The following is a 22,490-nucleotide window of genomic DNA, read 5'->3' as shown; positions in this document are numbered from 1 at the left end:
TGCCCGGCTCTTGGAACTCAACGTACTCTGCCAGATGTGCAGCAACTTCCTTGCATCCATCCGAGTACGTGTGGGGTATATTGCGACGCGCAGCAACTCCTCCGAGTCGTCAACCAAGAGCTGTTAGAGAACAAAGTAAACGGGTCCAGCAGGCGTGGTATAACGTATCCCAGACCAATACTCGCCATCTGTACGAACGACTAGATTCCAGAGTCAACGCTTGCATTGCCACCTTTGGAAACTACGTCATATGCATGTCTCAGCATGGATTGATACATGGTATCTCAGAACTGCTTGTGCTATTGGTCAATCAATGTAATAATTTCATATGATCCTCTTGTTCTCTTTCTCTGTGCATTTCCTCACCTACTCTCTCTGTCCTCCTTCCCCTCTCATCTCTTCCTCCCCTCAATCTGTCCCTCTCTCACTTCTTTCTCTGTCCATCGCCTCCTGTCCATATGCTCCCCTTTCTGTCCGTTTTCATCTCCCATCGTACTCCACCCTACCTGCGCCAATCTGCTTCTACCCCCTTCACTCCCCAAGTTATTGTCCCACTCGAATAGCAGGCTGCTGGTTCTTACACCCACAGTATTTCTTTCCAGGCAGAGGACAGTACAAGGCTTAGGGTTGTGTGTGAATCTTAAATAACAAAAGTCGGATTACAGACGAACTGTATAGATAACAATATGGTTACAAACACACTGTATTCGAATTGTTGTTCTGAAATACCAAATTAATGAAAATACAGAATAATGCATATCGCTGTGGATTTAGCCACGAGAAAAATGCAACGCATATTGAAGCAATATTGGAAAAAATCGTACTAAGAAAATTTCATGCACTTATGATTCATTTCTTTGATAGTACCAATGCAGTAATTCCAAATTATAAAAATCTCTTTCCTAAGCATTTATTTACATAATTAAAGTGGAGCTGGCAATCAGTCCCATAGAAAATCACCGTTGAACCGTTTAGAATTGTAAGTAAATTGTGACTTCAAACTGAAACCTACGACCTTATACTATTACTATTTATTACCCCATAATTTCCTATTACACCATGCGAAATAGAAATGAAACATACCATCACTGGTAGCAACTCCATTGGCAACTGCGATAAGTAAGTGCTGGACTGATCGATGATAACATATAACACTAAAAACATTTTAAGTTAATGAACCAAATACTGAGTGTCATCTTCAAAAAGTTTGCTGGAGTTTTTTAACAAATTAATTGGTTTCAAAATGGAAGGAAAAGCGAGTGCCTTCTTTTAATACTGGTGAAGTGAGACAAATAATTTATTTTACTGAGCTGTTATCCAAACAGCAAATCAGTTGACACTGCTCACGTAACTCTGATACAGTTCTGTAACATGCCATCCTATACGTTTCTTCTTATACATTTGTTGTTATATTGTTGTTGTAAATCTTATGCGTGGATCGGTAAAACAAAAAATCATACAAAAGCATAATTGATTACCAACACTTAACTTAGAATAAAAACTTATTTTAGAAATCTCAATTAAATAAATAAAAAATACCATCTGTATACGCGTAAAGAAGATGTGAAACAGATGGGAGTGTTACAAGTTCCAGACAGCTTCTGCGATGATAATTCCGGCTCTCCGTTTCTGCAACGGTTTTTCGAAGACGTTACCAGTAGGTAAGTGACCTATCCTGAACTACTCACGTAGTACAGGCACGTCCGTAGCCCCTATTTCAAGTGCAGAAATCGAAAACTTGTGAAGTGTTGTAGTAAGTAGTTTGTATTCGAAAAATTGAGAAGGCACTTTGATACCATATAATTATGCTGCTCACCACATCATCACAAAGAACGAGACAAATTGAAAAGTAAGTACTTTATGAAGAATTGTTTAAGGGACATATCGAGAAACTGACTGAGTCTCAGACTCAATAATGTTTGAATCTTACAAAGAAGGTAACAGCCACCAGCCACTGTTAATAATGGGACCACATTTGGGGGCAGTTTTGGAGTCTCCAAAACATTTTGAAATCAATAACAGATGTAATACCCACTAATAACAGACCAACGAAAATTTCTCTTAAATGCGCCAATAAAGCATACACTTCAGTTAATGCCCATATGCCAGTCAAATGAGACTAACTGTAAAAAACCTGATGAAGTTAACAAAGCTTGGGAAACATTAGAAAGCATCATCTCGAAAATCCCTTCAGACCATGCTATAATTTTAATGCGTGATTTTAATGCTCAATTAGGTAGAGAGAAAAAATATTTAAGAAACGATGGGTAGATTTCCTGTGCATAAATGGACAAACCAAAATGGCCAAAGACTTCTTGAAACATGCAAAAATTTTAACCTTAAAATCATCTCAACACATTTTAAAAGGAACTCTTCTAAGCAAAGATCCTGGTGGGCACGCTGTACATTTATTGGTCAATTTCAGATCGATCATGTAGCAATTTCATACCGTAACTACAACGAAATTTTAAATGTCCAAGCTAGGAGAGGGGATAATATTGATTCTGATCATTATCTAACGCTAATAAAACTTCAGCCTTAGAAGATCTTCAAAATGTTATCCCAAAATTTGGCACTGCTAAAATAACCCCAAGTCGGACAAGTGAATTTGACAAGAGGCAATACAACAATTGGCAAAGAAAAAAAGAAAAGTTAATCGAAAATCACAGAATCTAATTCCGCTTCGAAAGAAACAAAAACACCCTTCGTGGAATGCGGATTGTGAAACAGCAGTTAAGCCTAGGTATGAGGCTTTAAATAATTGGAACAGTAACCAAACAAAGAAAAAGCACAACACCTTTCTAACTGTGAAAAAAGAAACATCTACATTAATCCGAAAGACTAAAAAGAAACTGCGAAAATGTGCAGCTTTTGGAAATCGAAAATTATTTACAAATGAACAATACAAGGAACATTCAAAACAAAACTAACTGGTTACCAACCTCCAAGTCTTTGCTTCCAAAATAAGAATGGCAGTTTGGCTCTTAACAACAAGGAAAATTGTAAGGTAGTTGCTAAATATTTTGAAAACTATTGAACTGTCCAGAACCAGCGAATAAATTCAACCACAGCAAAATAATAACACCAAGCCTAACTCTAAAGCACTTGACGAAATCTAGGTAACTTAATAAATAAAGAAACTTAAAAACAATTAAGCATCTGGAGAAGATGGTGTAACTGCGGAATTACTAAAATCAGTTGGCCCTGCACTATAAAAGAGATCAATCAACTAATAGGACACATCTGGCAACCTGAGAAAATACTTGAGGACTGGAAAACTGCCCTAATTCATCCATTGCACCGTAGCGGTCACGTGGTTCCAGACCGAAGCGCCTAGAACCGCTCGGCCACAAAGGGCCGGCGGTAACCTCTAAATAAGCAACTGTTTAATATGTTGTACAACAAGGAGATTTTCTTTATAGAGGGATCTGCGTTGATCTATTTAATTAGTACTTGCTCTCTCCAGACTTAATCGTGTGCTACATACAGGCGTGGGTAGAATCAACTTTTTTTTTGTGGTTCGCATATCCAGTTTTCAAACAGATGATTAAGGCAGTGACTTGGTTCACTACAGAATACTTATTATCTTATGATAAACCGGATACATTCGTGACGACACCAGTGCTCAAAGAAAGAACATTAATATGGATAGATGAACATGTGACACAGAAAGAGGTACATGGTTCCGTTTCTTAAAAGCGGAAAAATATAAAAAGAAAAAAATTACTTATCAGTACTTGGAAACTACAAATGTTACACATTGCTTGCCCACGAAAAAGAAATCGGCACATTGTCAGTTACAGCTTTATGATATTTCCTCGTTCTGGATGTATTCGGGGCAGCACGTATTAGCAGCCTCAACATGTGTGTAGTGAATTAAGGATAATAGCTTTACGGGAAGAAGGAAGAATGTGACATCATCATTATGATGTTATTGTGGGATACTTCTGTAATCAGATATTTTATCATAAAATATTGACGCGAGTTCGTTTCTTGTCTCTCTCTTCCCCTACTTTAGTATCAATAAGTTACTCGAGAACAGAGTGTTAACATACTACATCATACAGTTGCGTAAGGGAGCTACTAATGAGATTTCGCCATGTAATGTAATATTATGGTTTACTTGCTTTTATGCAAAAATTACAATGTTTAATTACTTATGGCTGGCGAATTCCAATCTTTTGTATTGCTTTAAGAGTCTCAGAATGTCAAGTGCGAGTCATAAACCAGCTTTCTGAAGATAAATATAGATATCTGATTATTTGTCAGAAATGTATGTACTAATATCTGACGTAATTTCACGAAAAAACAAAATTCTGATGAAGAAGCTGTGAGGAAACAGAAAAGATTGTTTGTGAAATAGGAAACATGAGACAAATTTTTGTAGATTTAAAACTAGAGAATGCTTTTCAGAAGACGTGTTATTTAATCAAGAATTTCTAACTTTCCTGCTCAATTATCAGAAGCAGATGGGAGATCACTTATAACATAGGAGTAGATTCATTTCGGAACTAAATCTGAAGTTCCTGAGCTGCAGTAGGTGTCCGTTCAGCTAATGAGAGAAACCTCAACACTACCTTAAAAAAATCGTTTTCGTTCAAGTTTTAGTTTTATATGGAGGAGCGCACTACCCATTATTAAACAGACTCTTCTACCACTAAAATATGGTTTTTGAATTCAGTAGCTAGTGGAGATTCCATAGAGATTTCAGGCTTCACAAAGCCGATTTCTGGATATTATGATTAACTGTGTTTTCGAAAACACGTCTGAGCATCAATGAGAGGTGCTCTTTAACCACACTTGCACTCCAGGGCTGTCTCTGTACCTCTGGAATGTGGGACACCTAGAGTCACACAATGGACGTTACTGCTATAATGCACTAAGTGTTCCCAAATTATTGCAATGTGAGAGTATACGACAAAACACCCTATCATGCTCCACGATACACTGGTGTATAGTTTTCACCGTAACCACGGATAGAAAGTGGTTAAAGAAAACTAAATTTGCCAGTTGCTTCAGGATATCACTGTTCTTCTTTGTTAATAATAATACGTGTATTCTTTTATTGTGGCAATTGCGTATCAAACCATCCTCTCGATAATAAGTCGGTCTGGAGAAGTGAGAATAATAAAACCGCTGGCAACAACCGGACCCCTGTGGATATTATATTTTCTTGTACAAGCAAATTCAGCTGAGATGGTGCTAATCAGTTCATGCCTGATGGCATTCGTACTTTGAAACAAAACAGAACAGATTGAGTGAGAGTAACAAGCTACGAACTTTTAATAAAACCTTTTTAAATACCTCCTTTGATCATAAATAAATACTTCTGATAAAGCATCATTAGTCTTAAGATTACCTTTTTGAAAATTTTTCTTTTAATCTGTTGCCACTAAAATAACAGTACTGTTATTTTAATAGTAATGTGATTTCACCATTCTTAACTGAGTGGAGCATTCGTACATGATCACCATTTTATGATGTCAGGCTTGTTTGGACAAGGTGAAAGATGAAGAGACTGTGAAATGTAGTTTCTGAGTAAAGATAGGTGACTAGCTATGTCTTACTTCTATTTGCTGACATAATAATACTGCAGCAACGTATATTCCAAAACATCGGGAGAGCAATCTTTGTAGATAGTATGGAGTGCTAAAAGCCATTAGTAGAGTTGATCTAAATATTTACCTCAGGATAATATTTCTGAGACCTCTATAACCAGCAACATTGAAAAATATATTGCCGAATTCTTCGAAATACTCATTCACTTCACAAAGTGAAATAAATGGTATACTTACATGGGCGCCCAACCAGACGGCCGAACAGTCTTGAAGTTTACAACGAGTCCTTGGATAGGCAGATGTTGAAAAACGATTATTATGTACGTCAAAATCTATAGGCCGAGCAGGTAGACCGACCAAAAATCCGATGATGCAGTTTAATTGTCGTGGAGTATCGTTGTCAAGTGATTCGCAGGGATGAAGCTCGGCTCCGTTGTCCTCTTGGAGCCTGCGGGTGGACACAAGCAAGATAGAGGGCGATCGTTTAATCTATTTGTGTGATTCTGTGCGAGAACCGCTTAATCTTTAGAGCCGGTGTCCAGCGCCGCTTGGTGTTGGCTCGGGGAAATACCAGCTCTTCACGGTTTGCAGGTCACTGCTATCTTTGACCGGATTACGTAACTTACAAACATTAATTCAAGCAAGCCTGCAATACATTTTCCGTAAAATTTTGCGTTAAGTGGTCCAGTACACTTTATATACAACATGGTTTGTCGAAAATCGAGTAGTTGCATCGCTGCCATATTTTAGAAGAAATGGCATTCTGTACATGGAGCTTGAGTGATTTAACGACATAATCACGAAAGAATTTCGCAGTGTCGTAATCGGGTGCGACCATCACTGTAGACAACTCCTCGGAAAATGGTTGCAGCTTGTGGTTTCGGTCGTAAGATGATCACCTACCGGTCGACAGCATTTGGATTTTTGTGTCGTAAAAACATGTCGTTATATACCATCAGAATGTCACAACTGACTATGACATATCTTAATTGTACGAAATTGCCACACAATGCGAGAATTTCTGTAATGGTTCAATCCAGAACAAAGATCTTATTCGACAGTGTAATGAAAAGTCCACTGCATTACTACATTGGTATACATACTCTCAGTTCGCGTACTTGAACGCTTTTCGAACGTAAGTGTCACACCCCAAGAGTAGTACCGCTACCATCTGTTCTACCCAGGCCCACTTCACGACGTTTTAATCTTCCTGAATTTATTCCCCTGCACTTTGAACACCACAATGGTTCTGCGTACTTTGCAGAACGAGATCTCCTGTGGTACGGTTTCAAGCAAATCCTGGGAGTATTTGTTTCTGTATGAGACACTCACTTGGTGGTGAGTGTTTATAATTAAATTTTCGCTACCTGAACCAGTGTAGATGGTTAGCTATCGAATGGATATCAAACTTTTATAGGAATTGGGCGCTGAAGGATTTGCGGGTGTTAATAATGTTAGTAGGAACTTCCAGCTTACTGGAATAATTGTTGGTCAGAAACTTCTGTTAATCAGTGCAACGAAGATCCACCCAAAATTGCAAATTTCACGTTTTTTATATTCACTCGTTGACTAGTTTGATGCCGAGGCCCATTTTGAAATCATCGTAGCATGGTCAAAGCGGTATTTACGATTTTGACACGGTTACTGCATCTTCGGAAATAACATTTTGACTATTTGTTAAGATGATGTAACATGGGTTTCGGCCTGAAATCATTAATCAAGTGAACAAAAAAAAAAAGCGTAACTGGCAACTTTGGCTGGTTTTTCGATAGTGTCGCGACTTACTGCAAGGCGCCGGTACTGGAACGGCGACGTTGGGTTGAAACAGAAGCATCAGTGTGCGATACAGTTGCATACCGTCAAACATGAGTGTGGGCAAGGTAAGCAGGGCTATATTCATGAAACAGTTTTATCAAAACAACAGCATTAATGCTGCTGCTCTTCGTATCGATATGTTGCTCGTCAGGTCATTCCGTTACTCCATAACGCATTTGAAGAAACCGGATCATTGTCCGAACGTTCCCAGCTGCACGAACACAAATATTACTAGGTTTGAGCCCTTGTGATTTGTGGTTGTTGAGTTACTTTGAGGTCAGGGTTTACCAATGGGACATTAACACTCCCTGGGGATTGAAAGTGAGCATAGAGATGGAGGTAGCCAACATGCCACCTGAAGTATTTCTGGAAGGAGTAGTGGTCTCTATTGCGATTGCAGGCTGTCGTGGATGCAGATGGTCGTCACTTTTAGCAATGTTCATAACTTAGAATGAAAACATTTTACGCCATTAGCAGACGTCACCTTCTTATGTGGAAATTAAAATTTGTCTTCAGGGAGGTACGTTCCGTCTACATTTTTTGCCATATGCGTTTCGCTTCATTTATTTCCGAACCATCTTCAGTGGTAATTTCCTCTTTTGCTAGTCCACGCTCTGGAGATGTGTTTTCTCTGTTCTATACTCCAGATGGTCGATTTCCGGCGATTTTTGGTCCACATTTATTACAACATTTCACCTGCACTTTTCATAATGTTTTGAACGTGTGTGTATGTTTACAATAGCAATGGAGACCGAGTAAACACGTTTCCAGGAGCACACTTGTGTAGTAGCCAAAATGGAAATCGCCACTGAAAGTGCTTCATACATAAAAGAAGCGAAACGTTGTTGACAAAAAACAAACTGCCTTTCATTTAGGTACAAAGATGGGAAACGGAAGAAATGACGATAAAATGTCTCTTTCAGTGGTCTATTCGTTATTGCTTTTCAGCATGGCTTTAGAAATGTTTCCATAAAGCTTCATGGACCAACGATCACTCGTTCTTCATGGTGACCCTCTTATGTTTAATTACAATCACCTTGTACATGTTCAAAAGCGTGTACAATCCTAGGATTCTATCCAGGTACCACTGCTTATTTCCGACTTAGCCCTAGAGCATGCTACACAAGTGAGCCTACGTCTAAATGTAGGAGTAGTTTCCGGCAGATTTTAAGAGTGAGTCGCGTCGTGGGATTTGCCTGTATAGTTAAGTAGACAGCAGTATTTGTAATTGTACGAAGAAAGGATTGTTCTGAACTGTTAAAGTTACTTTTCCCAATGTCCTAAATAAAATTTTGTAGCTGTTCAGACTATAGCCAGATTCACCTACGAATATGTTCAAGATTTAGTGGAGATCTCCTTGTGAGTCTTACATTTTTAGTCTATTTTTCTTAGCAGTACCTTGTTAAGCAAGATGAAACGTTAAGACCAGATGAGTATAAGGTATAAAATGAGGAAACATCGCTGAGGCACGGAGGATGAAGCAGATACTCAGCGTCATGAAGATATCGCGTGTATGGGGGCCAATATTTTACGGTGATACGCGCTCCACTAAATTCGCCTGTGGTACTTTGCGCACCAAACCGCGGTACGCTGGCGAAGCGTCCCGGAGACGGGAGACGTATGTTACTGGAATGGCTGCTGTGAGAACATTTGCTGGAGTAGCTTCCGAAGCCGCTGCTCACAGCGAACATTTTACAGATTAAGGGCAGTTTTAGCACTGTTCTGAGAATTAATTATGCAGGCACAAGCAAGCAAGGGCGCGGAGAGGAAATGAAGTGGCTCGAAATTTCCTAATTTGTTCCTTTTGGTATTTAATTAATTAAGAAAATTTGCGCAAAGAAGATTTGGCTGACGGCGTGGTGCATATTTCATTCGGGCAACATTACTTAATTAATCACATAGTGCCAACTTGTTGCATGGCAGGTGTGAGGAAAAAAATGTCTCACATAAAAAAAACGCCGAATGTCCTTTAGAAACTTTTGCCTTACCAGTCGCAGCCTCCGTTTATCAAATAATGCGTTTCATGGATTTTGGTGCTACGAAAGTGAATTTAAAAATGCTGGTAGGTCTCGTAAGTAATATATATTAAGGTGGTATTGAATTCTTTATTACGCACCTGACGCGTTTTGTGCATTGCCCATCATTACATGACCTGACAGCAAGTAATTGGAAGAAGTGTGAATAACATCACATAATACAGCTTTTCCAAAGAATTGAGGTTATATAAATCCCTAACGAAATTAATTTTACACAATTTTGAATTACATACCATCTAATACCATTAGATGCCTTGAGAAGGTCGTTGAATAATGTTCGTATATAAGAAGTAGACCAAACCAGTAGCTAATTGACTTTCTTGCACATCAGCGCTATTGGAGCTTTTAATATTTTATGTTAACATTTCGATTATACACATCACCCGAAGTGCTGCGCTGTAGTGATAAGAGCTTACGTTATTGCTCCGTTAACGGTGCCTTGATACTATGTCCATAGTCAGCTACTGGTTAGCCATTTGCACGGACATTATTCAACGTCCTTCTGAATGCACATAGTGGTAAAGCTGTATTGTACGATACTATTTGCACTTCTCCTCATTATTTGTTACCAATTCATCTGATGACTGGCTATCTACATCTACATCTTCATAGATACTCTAAAAATCACATTTAAGTGTCTGGCAGAGGGTTCATTGAACCACCCTAACAATTCTCTACTATTCCAATCTCGTATGGCGCGCGGAGGGAACGAACAGGTATATCTTTCCGTAAGAGCTCTGATTTCCCTTATTTTATAGTGGTGATCGTTTCTCCCTCTATAGGTCGGTGTCAACAAAATATTTTCGCATTCGGAGGAGAAATCTGGTGATTGGAATTTCGTGAGAAGACTCCGTCGCAACGAAAAACGCCTTTCTTTTAATGATGTGCCGCCGAAATCCTGTATCATTTCTGTGACACTCTCTCCGACATTTCGCGATAATACAAAACATGCTGCCCTTCTTTGAACTTTTTCTATGTACTCCGTCAGTCGTATCTGGTGAGAATTCCACACCGCTCAGCAATATTCTAAAAGCGGACGGACAAGCATTGTGTAAGAAGTCTCCTTAGCAGATCTGTCAAATTTTTTAAGTGTCCTGCTAATAAAACGCAGTCCTTGGCTATGCCCGAAACACGTTATAATAATGATAAAGGATGTAGTACCATCTGTATCTCTATTACTTATGCGAATTTCTACCATTTTTGAATTCACTTTCATAGTTAGAGTTATTAAGATCGCACACCTCTACCAGACTACAAGTCCGATTTACAATTTGATTGTGATGCTTCCCCGTTGTTTCTTAACTGAAGGAAACGTAATATGTTATGCGTGGCAGTAAAGGTGATGCTAAAATTTAAAAAATACTCATTTTCTTCTATGATTTGACATGAGATTATTTTTTGGGTTACTCATCAAGTTTTCCGAGTCTAAAAGCGCGTATTGCACAATATGTTCTTTTTCCAAACAACAGTGAATCTGATGGTATCAATACTCGAAGCACGAATATTTTTCGGAAGGAGATAGAATTGCATCAGTTATTCAGGAACACAAATTTTCAATAGCTTAACAGCAACTATAAAAAGTTAAAATTACTTCTAAAATTCAATATAAGGATTTTTTTGTGGTCAACTACTTGTACTCCCTTGATGAATTAAATCAATATGCCTATACATATTATTTACTATAAAGAATATGCACCGAGCGGGGTGGCGCAGTGGTTAGACACTGGACTCGCATTCGGGAGGACGACGGTTCAATCCCGCGTCCAGCCATCCTGATTTAGGTTTTCCGTGATTTCCCTAAATCACTCCAGGCAAATGTCGGGATGGTTCCTCTGAAAGGGCACGGCCGACTTCCTTCCCAGTCCTTCCCTAATCCGATGAGACCGATGACCACGCTGTCTGGTCTCCTTCCCCAAAACCAACCCAACCCCAAAGAATATGTAAGTATATAATACGACAAGGAAGAGGAAGATTATGTCTCGCTCTTTCTGACGATACTACAATAATTTCGAAGGACAAAACAGATGCAAAGATAGTGATAGAAGCACTTCACAAAATTGGAGCTAAAGCCGGATTACAGATGTAGTATGAGAAAACGGAATAAACTGAACATAAACACGACAGAGGAAAATACATACACATACGACACGGGAACATTACAGGAGTTGATAGGTTCAAGAACACTGACGGAAAAAAATTGTACACTGGACAGACGACGCTGATTTTGATCCGATAACGGTACGTGCCACCTACAGAATAGTAAAGGCAGTGACAATATTTCAACGTCGTCTGTCAGCATATAGCGTAATGGCAGAGCTACCAAACCGCCATACGTCTCTTCAGAGGCGCTCCTCGTTCCGTAGTTTGTAGGTCGGCAAGATTCAGCAAAATCTGTGTCCATTGCAGCTCGGAAAGCAACGGAAAAGTTTCATGGATCAATGGATAATGTCGTAATTTTCTTGAACAGGCATCACTAGAACATTCTGGAGTTCACACAGTAAATTATTTGCTTTACCTGCTCTTAGCCCTGGAAAAGATGAAGAGTAACCCTGTAAAATAATCCCGAATGACATTATGGAATGAAAATATGCTTTTTAATTTTTGTATCACCTTTTCTATAAGGCATAGGATATTACGTTTCTTTCAACTACGAAACAACTGGGACGCGTCAAAGTCAATTAACAACATTATTTGACAAACGGAAGCAACTACAGACAAGCTAAAAGTTTCTAAAGAATGTTCCGCGGTCCTTTGTGTAGGACAATTTTCTTTTTACACCAGCGACGCTACAAGTTGGCACGATGTGAGTAATTGATTAATGTTGCCCGAATGAAATATGCACCACACTTGTCAGGGAAATCGTTTATAATAGAGAATGCTTACAGCCATAAGGCTCGGTGTGGTGCGGCCTTGTGAAGCAAGTAGGCAACCGTGCCACAGAGAGGCACTCATGCTTCCGACAGCCAACTAAGTGAGTTTCAAAGGGGTCAATATGCGGCCTTCCGAGTGGCGGGACGGTCCTTTCTGAGAACTGCCACACAAGTAGGATGTATTGTGTCAGTTGCACAACGGCGCTGGTATCTCACATGCATAGACGACTTTTTGACGTCAACGCAGCACACAAGTCCGCCAGGATCGTCATATTGTAATGGCAGAAGCGGCAGATCATACACCTACCACAGAACTGACGAGAGGGCTTGTGAACCCAGATGTGTCAACACGAAATGTAGCTAACTGGTTGTTAACAGTGGCACTGCGGTCACGCACACCTCTAGTCCATCTTCCACTCAGGCCACTGCATCGTCGTGCACGACTCGATTGGTGCCGTCAGAGGGTCCCTTGAAAGACGGAGTGGCGCGTCGTGATCTCTAGTGATGAAAGCAGGTTCGGTTTGCACGCAAGTGATGATTGTTTGCGCGTACGATGTACACCTTGTGAGCGGCGTCTCATAGAGTGCATTCGTCACAGACACACCGGCCCAACTCCCGGCCTTAGAGATAGCGTGAGCTACAACTGTTGCTCATCTTTGGTGTTACTGAAGGGGACGCTAACTAGAGCTCGGTACCAGCAGAATATTGTCACACTCTTTTTCCTTTGTCCTTCTTGTCTTCCCCAAGCACGTAGCCTATTCTTGCGTACACCGTTTTCCGTACAGCTACACTCCAGCCAAACTTTTCAGAAACGGTATACTAACGCTTCAGTTTTGATTTGATAACAGCATACGTTTCTTTGATTTGATAACAGCATACGTTTCTTTTACAGAAACGCTTTTCTTGCAAAATACAGTCTACGTTTATCTCATCCTTAATTCGGCCATAGCCAGTTTTTTACTGTCTAAATAGCAAATCTCTTATGTTACATTTAATATCTTATATTGCAGCTTCATTTCCTCAGTAATACCTGATGTAATTAAGTAGCACTCCACTAAACCTGTTTTAGTTTTAATAATATTGATCTTATGGTGTGCCTGCAAGGCAATATTAATTTCCTTCAACCGATCTTTGATGTCCTTTGCACATAGACAAATTGCAATCTTATTGGCAACTTTAAATCACTTTACTTCTTCTTTAATTCCCATACTTTACCTGTCCTTAGATATGTTTACTGTTTTTTGCGGACTGAATAATTTAGGCTATAGGCTACAAATATGTCTCAGTCGCTTCACTGGTGATGCATTTCATGTTCCTCCACTCTTAAAATTCAGTCTTGTTTCTGCACCGTATGTTGATAGCATTTCGCCCCCTGTTGTGATTATGAAAGACTGTATTTCAGTGAAAATTACCTTAAGTATCTAATTCCATAAAGGCTGCAAGTGTAAATTTGCCTACTGTCCGCCAACTCTGTAATGAACTGTGAAGCAGATAAGTGTAATTTCACACTAATGAGTTTGATGCAGAGCTTTAGGTTTTGTTGTAGGAAGATTGAGTAGATTGTCACTGCTGCTACGTTCTTACGCAGCCAGCGGCCAAGAAACTGTACAGGCTGTTTAAAATGACTTTATAGTGGATATGGGTGTAGATAATAAAATTTGTGTGAATATTGACTGGTAAACATTGTAGTCAATTGAACCAGGATGTTTTATTTCAAAATTTCTCGCTAAGTAAGTGTTACAGTTCCCTTCATATCTTTGTGACTCGTAGACTGCAGACACTCCAACCTTCAAAGATGACAGCAGTAATGTTGACAGCGTTATACGCACATCATTCTGCCTTGTTGAGCACTCATACACTCTATCAAAGCTCCAAGGTCTCATAGATCACCCAATCTGACATGCATGGAAAAATGTGGAACAGCAGTCAGAACATAGTCAACATAAGAATTTTTAGCATATTGCAGCCCCATCAGCAACTGTGATAGACTAATATTTTGAAGAATCAGCATCAGTTGCTCAAATTTTCTGGTCTTCACCAGGTTTCGGCTAAATTAATCTGTCCTTCTTCACAAGCATAAAATTACCATAACATGCCAGAGTAAGGCACAGTCAACACTAAAAACCTATAGCACTGTGGTACCATGTCGAATTAAAACTACTTAACTGAAGTCCAGCCCCGGCATCTCTTCCCCACGCGGTCGGTTGGCAGCGGCAACAACGTTGGCACTGACCGTTGCACGCCGAATTGCACTGAGCATATAGCAACTCGTGCGCGTGCGCATACGGAGAGTCAAGGCTGTATATCATTGGCTGTCTATATGTGTTGGGAGCTGATAACCGTAATTGTGAGCTAACTAAGCATTATGCTTAAAGTCGTAAAGGTTATCCTTAAACTTTATATACCCAACCAAGTAAATTTCCTACCATTTAATACCATTTGCGTATAGTTAATGCACATAGTGACTTCATCCACATAATGCTCAGTTTGCTCACAATTACGGTTATCAGCCACAATACTTCTGCGAACTCGCAGCCGAGCTGACGAGGGCTTGAGACGTCTCGTAATCATAGCGCAGTGACCATCCAGGTCTGTCACTGCACCATGTCAAGCCTACCCCAGCGAAAGGTAGTTCACGAATCATACACCAGAAGCCAATAACAACGTAATTACACTAGCACAGTTAAGAATATTAAGGCGCCACTTTTACTTACTATGCAAAATGTATATGCGATGACACCTGTCTTTCAGAGGTTGTTTTGAGCGGTCGTGACTACGGCCGTGTCAAAAGGGAGTGGCAAGGTTCTCAGCCCGAAAGCTTATGCACTCAATAATTTATTTCTTTCTGCCTCTGAATAAATTGTAACTTGACATTTAGAGGGTGCTTTATGCTTATAATTTTCAATCTGTTTCTTTAAAAAAGAAGGCTTTTAGGAATAAAATTACCGTTTGTTAAAAGCAATTTGATTTGGATTTCATCAGTTACTCCGTGGCAACTACTTCCACGCTCACATAGTGTGATTAAATGTGTTAATGTTCTTGATAAATCGCTAGTAAATAAAAATTTTTTTTAAGAATATTCTTTGAAGATAAACCACAGTTCAACGACTTCAGATACTGAATAGTTTCTGTCAAAGACTGAGTAATATTACCTGTGATTCAGGGGAGGCGTCTTTGATTAATAATCAAAAATCCTTCGATCCCGGGTTCAGAACGCGACACCGCTTATATTCTGAATAAAAATACTCAGCAATGGTGGTAGAAGACTTCCGGGATAAGAAGTCACCCTAATTCTGCATGCAGCCTTGTCAAAGAGGGCGGATCAGCGAACAACTCAGGGCACTCTTTGGCTCTTGGGGTTGGACACTGCCTCTAAAGCTGGAAGAATCAGCAATGATCAATGGCATGAGGATGCAGAAAGCAATGGAAACCACTGCATTAATTATACATAACGTGTACCCACAGGACATGTTGACTGTAATTGAAAACAGTGTCATGTTGATCTCTCCATTACCAAAGTAGGGCAGAGAGTGAGTTACTGTGAACACTTCATTGGTAATCGTCGACTGCAAACCAGTACCAACAACAGCTGTTCTGGTATACATGTCGACGTTGCAAGGAGAAGATGAGGAGATAAAGTATATGAGGGTTTTCCACGGGTAATTCAGTCCATAGAGGCAGATGAAAATCTAATATTCATGAGGGATTGGAACGCGGTTTTAGGGGAAGGAATAGAACAGAGTTACGGGTGAATATGAGCTTTGTACAAAGATTGAGATAGGAGAGAGACTAACTGAGTTCCGCAATAAATCTCAGCCAGTAATAGGAAATACTCTGTTCAAGAATAATAAGATAAGAATGTATAAAAAGTCCACCGATTAAAAACTGTATAAGACAGGGATGTAGTCTTTCGTCCCCTACTGTTCAGTCTATACACTGAAGAATCAATGAATGGAAGAAAAAGATAGGTTCAAGAGTGGAATTCAAATTCAAGGTGAATACGTATTAATGATAAAATTCGCTGATGACATTGGTATCCTCAGTGAAAGTGAAGAATTTTTACGGGATGTGTTGAACGGGCTGAACGGAGTGAGTACAAAATATAGACTGAGATTAAATCCAAGAAAGGCGGAAGTAATGTAAAGTAGCAGAAATTACTACACTGAGAAACTTAACAACAGAACTGGTGATCTCGAAGTAGGTAATAACGCATGACGGAGAGAGGAAGACTTACATCAAAAGAAGACTAGCACTGGCCAAAACGGCATTTCTTGCCAAGACAGATCTACTATTATGAAACGTAGGACTCAGTCTGAGGAAGAAATTTCTGATAGTGTATATGTGGAGCAATGCATTGTATGGTTGTGAAACATGGACTGTGGGGAAAACCGGAGCAGAAGAGAATCGAGGTGTTTGAGAAGTGCTGTTACAGAAAAATGTTGAAAATTAGGTGGAATTGTAGGGAATTAGGAGGTTCTCCGTAGAACCGGAAAGGAAAGAAATATATAGAGAAAACTGACAAGAAGCAGGGGCACAAGATGCTTGGACAACTGCTAGGACGTCACGGAATATCTTCCATGGTAATAGAAGGAGCTGTAAAGGGTAAAAATTGTAGAGGAAAACATACATTGGAATACATCCAGCTTATAATTGAGGACATAGGCTGCAAGTGCTACTGTGAGATGAAGACGTTGGCACAGGTGGTGAATTTGTGGCGGACCGCATCAAACCAGTCAAAAGACTGATGACTTGGAAAAAATAAAGCCACTGTATAAGCATCTGTTTTTCTCTTTTCGATCATCCTCAGTGTAGGAGTACCATTTATATTACTATCAGAAGATAATTGTAGTCTGTTTAGTTTGCTGCCTTATTGTCACCTCCGTTACTGGAAAGTATCTCCGTCGGCCGGTGTGGCCGAGCGGTTCTAGGCGCAACGGTCTGGAACCACGTGACCGCTGCGGTCGCAGGTTCGAAAAAAGCAAGCAAACGTGTAATATTTCCAAAAGCCTACATTATAAGAATTTCAAAATTACATCCATATGTGGACAATAACAATAAGCTTGTTACTGTGAGGTTCGTACTCCCTAAGTGCTGTTTCTCAGGTATTCAGTAGTGTAGCACCCTTCTTGTAGCTGTAATACTAAGTACACATTGCTTTCACTTGACTGATAAATTAAATCCTCCATAGTAGTCATAGTCTACTTTCGAAATACATCTGATAATTCAGTTCGCCTCAAAATAGTTAATCACTGAAGTTTGGAGCAAATCTGAACAACGTGCTTAGGGTGATAGAAGTTCGATATCTACTACTCTTCACAACACAATCTATGATAATCGAGCGCAGCGATTGTCATAATTTTTCTGTCATTATTCAATTAAATTTTCTATACTAACTACAGCCTACATTCATATTGCAACTAAGCAGTTTATTCACTACTTCCAATAGCGTGCAGAATAATTTGGGATATCCATTATTGTAATTGATAACTAAGCAAGCATTATTCAAAGACATGTGTAACTAATTGGTAAAATATTTCTTGTAACACTGTTCTTTATAATGTGTAAAGATGTTTCATTATTTGTCAGTGGAAATGAGGTTCCAGTTTAATTTAATTATACAGATCTGATCGGGATCATCACTTCACTATCGGTAGGGCAACTGTCAACCTCTGTGTATTCGTTCCTTCAAGCTCTAACAGTGATGCACGTCATTCTCGTATTCGATACTGAGAACGTATTTTTGTGTCGACTATGAACTTGCGTTCATCTGCGTGAGCGCTTCTACGTCGCTCTTGACTACAGTGTCTATTCTTGGTTACTGCAATGTGCATTTGCAGAATCCACGGTCTTACACTACACTATATTAATTGAATAAGGATTTAAGAACGGTAACAGTTTATTCTATGTGTGCTGCAACAGATGGGGGTCATATTAAGATCTATTGTACCTAATAAATAGCAGTAATAATAGGACATATTAAGTCACAACTTTACAAGCGCGGAGTTAAAGATAAAGATCACAACACTCATATTTTCATACTGTTCCCGACAAATGGATTTCATCTTACGTTAGTTTCTTAGTTTTATCCTTCTTTCGGTTTCGTAGTTCGATCTACTCTTAAAGGTGTGTTTATGAGAACATTAACCGAGCTTGAACTAGACGAGGTATTACTTTCGAGGACTTTCTGTTAGAAGGTAACATACAACTGATCTCTTTCATCACCTCTACCGCTCCCTTCCTGTGTGTGTGTGTGTGTGTGTGTGTGTGTGTGTGTGTGCGCGCGACAGAGAGAGAGAGAGGGGGGGGGGGAGGCTGGAGGGTGACATGGCAGTTATCTAGCACCCTGCAGTGAATGGCGCATCTCATGCCGGTGTTTCTTGGGAAGGGCCCATATCTCCTTCCAGCCTTTTTTGTACCGTTATTCCACAAGTGATTAACGACGATGTGCCGCTCGTAAAATAACCTCGGCGAAATACAGCGTCACTAAATATGTGTTCGCTCTTTTTTGTTCTTTTAAATACCCCATACCTAAAATTCAGATGCCACATTTTCTGCGAAGTATATGAACGACTAACATGCAGTATAGTTTTTGTTTGAAGTCTTGTGCTTCTCTATTCAGGCGTGGAATGATAAAACACGAAAAAGAGTGTCCACAGATATAAAGACTTTATCTTTCTTTCCTTTTTTCTGCGGAACGTTTTTTAAAAGTAAACATCGTGAATAGCATTTTAGCGAAGGCTTTTATGTATCACGGTCTGTGGAAGTTTATAATCAGTGTTAAAGTTGTTTTTTCAATATGCACGGAAAATATTAAGAAGACACATGGTATGAACTGCCTCTTCATCATCTTTACTCTGCTATTACAAAAATATGATATTCAAGACAAAAGATTTATTAATGTAGCTAACCCATTAATATAATAGACGAACTACTAATTAATGCTTTGCTTTTTTATTTATCTGCCGATATTTTACTTGACCACAAGAAAAGTTCTACCACGTAATGTAAAACTTACTGCTAATTGGCTTTCTGCAAACAATGGAAAAGCGTCAGGCTGGTGCAATACGTTCAAAATTCTTATCAGTTTGGGAATTGACACGAACATCCTGTATTATCCAAAGAACATCGTTGCCTTGGCAGATAATTCACAGTTCAAAAGAGTAGCAGGGATGATGAATAATCCACTACATGTTAATTTATAGTTTCATTTCATTTATCTATTTTTCAGTTACTCCCTCCGCAAAATAAGAAACGAGATTCACTCCTCAGCTAACCAAATCGCCATTTTCCTCATTCTTGGGATCTCGAAGACCGTCGACACTTGTAGCCAACCTATCAAGTTTGATACCTTCACGTATGTATTTCACTCAAAGCAAATTTACTTGCCAGTAGTTTCCGTCATTCTCCTGGGTGATTTCAGAAGTAATCACAAAAGTGCAGTACACGACAAAGTACAAAGTTACCAACAGTTTTCTTTGTGTCCTCAGAATACGTCAAAGAAATATACATTCCTGGAATCCGTACAAACACCAGGTCTATTTGACTTTCCCGACTGTTTCCTTGCGAAGCGTTGCGTTTTTTCTTACCTTCGTTTTCAACAATAATGCGAGTGTTATCGAGGTGTATAAAATTCTCGTATTTAATCGGATCGATTATAATTTCTAGGGCAGTGAACCTAAATAGTTAGCGAAAGATAACACGACTGAAATACTGTAGCTGTAAAATCCATCGTCGTTTTAGTCTAGATAGAAAACTGTTCCTCGTACACATTTGTAAGACATGCAGTTTCTCATAATAAACAAAATTAAGCGGACTGCCTACATCATAACTATTAAAACATTCCACAAGTTCTTACATGGAAAGACGTTGACAGAGCACAATAAGAAAATTAACGTAATACCTTCAGAATATTGCATACTTATTTCAGTCTCATCCAGAATTATAGACAATCCGGTGCGCTATTTTTGTGCTCTAAAGTCAATGTTTCTGCAATTACGTCTACAACAATATTATTGCGGAATGGAATGTGGAGGGCACGTAGAGAAGAATGTAGTAAGAATTAGCTATGTACGTTTTTAATTGAACGAGTAGAAAAAAGAGTAAAACACAAAAGACAAAGACTCAAGAGACGAGCAAAAGACCGTTTTATAACGGAATAATGTAACATTCAGCAGAATAAACTAAAATCAATACGTGTGGGACGCTCCTAGAAATGTTCACACTTATGTAAAAACAATCAAAAAGTTTCATTTACGAGACCGTACACTCCAGAACCATTATGCCAATCACACGAATTCAGCTTGAGCACTGAAGCAATCATACTAACAACGCACCATGTTGAAGGTACCCATTTGGTAAAACACCGTGTCCTGCTGCGTAAAGAATTTCGTAACTACGTGCTCCACATCCTCGTCGTCTCTTCAAGGCTTTTACTATGGGACCAAAGGCGTGATAACCACGTGGGGCGAGATCAGGACTATAGGGTAGGTGCGCAACTCCAACTTACTGTTGTCCGTAATGGTTGACGTTGGCCCCAGATTGACCGGCGTGTTGTGATGAATCGCCAGCAACAGGGAACTTAGCACCGCACTCCAAAACAGTGATTTTCGACACGCTGCCCCATACACATTCTTCATTCTATGATGCATGTCTACCTGCGTTTGTCTTCTACAACGACAAAATTGTTATGTTTGCACCCATTTGATGATCACGTCGCAATAGTTCACGTTCGTGCATTTACTACATACACGTCGGAAAGACATGAGTGCTACACTAAGCCTTTGACTACATGTCGGGCCGGCCTCAGTGGCCGAGCGCTTCTAGGCGCTACAGTCTGGAACCGCGCGACCGCTACGGTCGCAGGTTCGAATCCTGCCTCGGGCATGGATGTGTGTGATGTCCTTACGTTAGTTAGGTTTAAGTAGTTCTAAGTTCCAGGGGACTGATGACCTCAGCAGTTGCGTCCCATAGTGCTCAGAGCCATTTGAACCTGAAACGTCCCCTTAGAAAAATTTATGAATAACTGTGCTGATAAACCTCTTACATTATTTGTTTTCAAACAGCTGAGCAAAACTGAACGTACTCAGACATTACTCTCTTTACTTATTCTGATCAGCACTAAACTGGCACACAATATTTTTAGCGCAACGCAATCTGACTTTTAATAATCCCTACAAAAGAATGGCCCTGACTAACAATAACCTATACCCTTCATGAATGACTTACCTCACAAAAATTTTCGTTACTCAAACTATTGAAATACAGGGAGGGCCAATACTGCCAGCTAAATAAAAGATTCTAACTACTGAAATCACTAACTACTGATAGGCATAGTTAGCAAATGAAAGATTTTGATAAAGAACAAACAATGTATTTACCTTAATAGTGTTCAAAAGTCATAATATAATATATCAGTTCATGACATCCAGTCTTAATAATTTACTGTCTTTAATAGACACACGTCCAGATAATCCGCTCTGAAAATTCCGCCATCTCTCTACCCACATCCACCACTGCTGGTGGCACACCTTCAACTGCGCAACGCTACGCGCTGTTAACATCTAATTGCGCACTGCAATAGATAATTTTTCAACAATGCAAACCAGCCACAGACGGTACACAGCACAGTCAGTGATTTTCATATAGAGCGCTACTTGACGTTACTAACGTAAAAACCTAAACAGTCTACTTACAAACCATTTGAACTACATGTCGGTGCTTGTACAACAATACAACAACCTCTGATTCGCGCTGTTACATATCCGTTGCAGCAGCGCCCTCAAACGAAAACTTTTGATCGTTTCTTATATACCGAAACGAAGATACGGAACATGTAGGACGTAACATTTAATAGTCACATATACATCTGCATTTATATACGCTAATGATACGAAATATTATGACCAATGCCCATCATGAGACTGAATGACATCTCGTGGTGTTAGCAGCATCTGAGGCGGTAAAGAAAGTATATAAGCCTAACCGATCGGGATCACTAGCGATGATACGGGCCATAGTTGTGGAATTCTACTGGAATAGGAGATTTTGAGAAATAGTTGACTGCTGTGGGCCGTCACATAGAGAACGAATGTCTGGAGACGGCAAATATGTTGGCTGTTCGTGTACTATATCCGTGATCATCCATGGAAAGTGCATCAAGAAGGGTGATAGCATGAGCAGGCGACAAGGTGTTGGACGTCAACGCTGCCTTA

This window comes from Schistocerca americana, chromosome 3, assembly GCF_021461395.2.
Source record: "Schistocerca americana isolate TAMUIC-IGC-003095 chromosome 3, iqSchAmer2.1, whole genome shotgun sequence".
In the NCBI taxonomy this organism is placed as follows: domain Eukaryota; kingdom Metazoa; phylum Arthropoda; class Insecta; order Orthoptera; family Acrididae; genus Schistocerca; species Schistocerca americana.
This window is presented reverse-complemented; position numbering follows the sequence as displayed.